The sequence below is a fragment of the Homalodisca vitripennis genome, unplaced genomic scaffold, assembly GCF_021130785.1.
Source record: "Homalodisca vitripennis isolate AUS2020 unplaced genomic scaffold, UT_GWSS_2.1 ScUCBcl_5954;HRSCAF=12939, whole genome shotgun sequence".
Taxonomy (NCBI): Eukaryota; Metazoa; Arthropoda; class Insecta; order Hemiptera; family Cicadellidae; genus Homalodisca; species Homalodisca vitripennis.
Genome location: NW_025782103.1, coordinates 1 through 3,890, shown reverse-complemented (window position 1 = coordinate 3,890; position 3,890 = coordinate 1).

Sequence of the window (3,890 nt, the reverse complement as noted above, 5' to 3'; positions counted from 1 at the left end):
TCCGCGATAATTATTAATTATTGTTTTTAAAGTAATACAAGATGAATCGCATGAAATGTATATAATTTCAATATTTTAAGTATATTTGCTTTATTTTAATTTTGGTTCGAGTGCAATGCTCTCCGCACTCGTGTCGCCATAGGGAAACAATTATTATAGCAACCTAGTTGTGTGTAATAACGTACGAGTATATGATTGTAACGTGCCTTATGATAAGTAAATGTTGTAACATATATACAGTACTCTCTACATAGTGAGTAGACGAAATAGTTGTGTCAACATGCACAAAACAAATAACACTGGACCATCAAAGAGCCCATATCTACATATACTGTACAACTGTGCAATACAGTTGCATAGTACCTCAATCGTTTTTCTTACTACCAGTATGATAGCTATTTCATCTATGAACATAATAACACTTTTGTTTACTTTTGTATATCCTTTCTGTTTGCACAAACAAATTTCACTGGACCATCAAGAGCCCATATCTACATATACTGTACAACTGTGCAATACAGTTGCATAGTACCCTCAATCGTTTTCCTTACTACCAGTATGATAGCTATTTCATCTAAGAACATAATAAACACTTTTGTTTACTTTTGTATATCCTTTCTGTTTGCACAAACAAATGTCACTGGACCATCAAGAGCCCATATCTACATATACTGTACAACTGTGCAATACAGTTGCATAGTACCTCAATCGTTTTTCTTACTACCAGTATGATAGCTATTTCATCTATGAACATAATAACACTTTTGTTTTACTTTTGTATATCCTTTCTGTTTGCACAAACAAATTTCACTGGACCATCAAGAGCCCATATCTACATATACTGTACAACTGTGCAATACAGTTGCATAGTACCTCAATCGTTTTCCTTACTACCAGTATGATAGCTATTTCATCTAAGAACATAATAACACTTTTGTTTACTTTTGTATATCCCTTTCTGTTTGCACAAACAAATGTCACTGGACCATCAAGAGCCCATATCTACATATACTGTACAACTGTGCAATACAGTTGCATAGTACCTCAATCGTTTTTCTTACTACCAGTATGATAGCTATTTCATCTAAGAACATAATAACACTTTTGTTTACTTTTGTATATCCTTTCTGTTTGCACAAACAAATGTCACTGTACCATCAAGAGCCCGTATCTACATATACTGTACAACTGTGCAATACAGTTGCATAGTACCTCCATCGTTTTTCTTACTACCAGTATGATAGCTATTTCATCTAAGAACATAATAACACTTTTGTTTACTTTTGTATATCTTTCTGTTTGCACAAACAAAATGTCACTGTACCATCAAGAGCCCGTATCTACATATACTGTACAACTGTGCAATACAGTTGCATAGTACCTCCATCGTTTTTCTTACTACCAGTATGATAGCTATTTCATCTATGAACACAATAACACTTTTGTTTACTTTTGTATATCCTTTCTGTTTGCACAAACAAATGTCACTGGACCATCAAGAGCCCATATCTACATATACTGTAAAACTGTGCAATACAGTTGCATAGTACCTCAATCGTTTTTCTTACTACCAGTATGATAGCTATTTCATCTAAGAACATAATAACACTTTTGTTTACTTTGGTATATCTTTCTGTTTGCACAAACAAATGTCACTGTACCATCAAGAGCCCGTATCTACATATACTGTACAACTGTGCAATACAGTTGCATAGTACCTCCCATCGTTTTTCTTACTACCAGTATGATAGCTATTTCATCTATGAACACAATAACACTTTTGTTTACTTTTGTATATCCTTTCTGTTTGCACAAACAAATGTCACTGGACCATCAAGAGCCCATATCTACATATACTGTAAAACTGTGCAATACAGTTGCATAGTACCGTCAATCGTTTTTTCTTACTACCAGTATGATAGCTATTTCATCTAAGAACATAATAACACTTTTGTTTACTTTTGTATATCTTTCTGTTTGCACAAACAAATGTCACTGTACCATCAAGAGCCCGTATCTACATATACTGTACAACTGTGCAATACAGTTGCATAGTACCTCCATCGTTTTTCTTACTACCAGTATGATAGCTATTTCATCTAAGAACATAATAACACTTTTGTTTACTTTTGTATATCTTTCTGTTTGCACAAACAAATGTCACTGTACCATCAAGAGCCCGTATCTACATATACTGTACAACTGTGCAATACAGTTGCATAGTACCTCAATCGTTTCTCTTATCACCAGTATGATAGCCACTTCACCTGAGTCCAGAATTGCACTTTTTATTACTTTTGTACATCTTTTTGTTTGCACAAACAAATGTCACTGGACCATCAAGAGCCCATATCTACATATACTATACAACTGTGCAATACAGTTGCAAAGTACCTCAATCGTTTCTCTTATCACCAGTATGATAGCCACTTCACCTGAGTCCAGAATAGCACTTTTTGTTACTTTTGTATATCTCTCTGTTTGCACAATCAAATGTCACTGGACTATCAAGAGCCCATATCTACATATACTATACAACTGTGCAATACAGTTGCATAGTACCCATCAATCGTATTCTCTTATCACCAGTATGATAGCCACTTCACCTGAGTCCAGAATAGCACTTTTTGTTACTTTTGTATATCTCTCTGTTTGCACAAACAAATGACACTGGACCATCAAGAGCCCATATTTACACAAACTATAGCTCTTTGCAATACAGTTGCATAGTATCTCAATCGTTTCTCATACTACCAGCATGATAGGTATTTCACCTGAATACAGAATAACACTTTTGTTTATTTTTGTATAGCTTTCTACTTCTAATATCGGACACAAACTGAGAAGCCTCAAAGCCTGTTTTACCACACAATTATTTAGTAATCATTAGTTGGAATTCCACTCTTATTATTGTAAATAAATCACTTACCGAAAATTTAAATAACCACAAAACACAACTATGACTTATGTGTATATAGAATAAATATAATTTCGAGTTAACAAGAAATAAATGTAGTTATTGTATATAATTGTTAAACATACAAAAGCTGTGGGCAGTATATTTTAAAACATTCACGTTGTATACAGTTTGCAATGCAATTATGTGTAACTTTGAAATAAATAGAGGATGATATGATTGCTTTTTTCATTATAGACCCCTTTAGAATGTTCCTAGGATACAGTTATTCAGAGAACTATCTGTTATTATTTTGTAAAAATAGTATTAAAGATTTAACAGATTTCCTTATAACAATTAATGATCCACTACGATAGCACTTTAATTTAAAGCGTGCTGTGGTGATGGCGAAACCTGCCGATTATATTCTACAAAAAGCTGTGACTTTTTTGTAAAGCTGAATATATATATATATATATATAATATATATATATATATCTAAGTATTTAAGACTATTCTACTTTCAAAAGATTTTCTTAAAAATTTAACACAAACCTTGATTCAACTAAATTCTGCTAACGTGGAAAGATTTCTATTTAAAAAACAACAGTTTGTAGAAATTGGTTTACGCTTTAAGGCTCATTTAGAATTTTTCTTAAAAGAGAGAGAAAGTTAAAAAAAGAAAAATAGAGATATATTTTACTTCCTTAATATACATCTAACTGTATATAACACACATATAAAAAAAATTAATTAACATGCTATTATAGTAGAAGTTTATTATAAGCCAAGTGTTGATATCAGCTCCGAGGCTTAAGAATTCCTCACTTAAGGATAAGTGCACATCACACAGCTCACATGTTATTGTCATGCTCGTTTATAAATTAACCAAAGTAGTTAAAAAACCTAAAATGGAGTTGTAAATTCGCTTGTGATCTCAGTACATCTAGTGATGGAATCACTTATTCCACACAGACACAAACAGGAATATTTG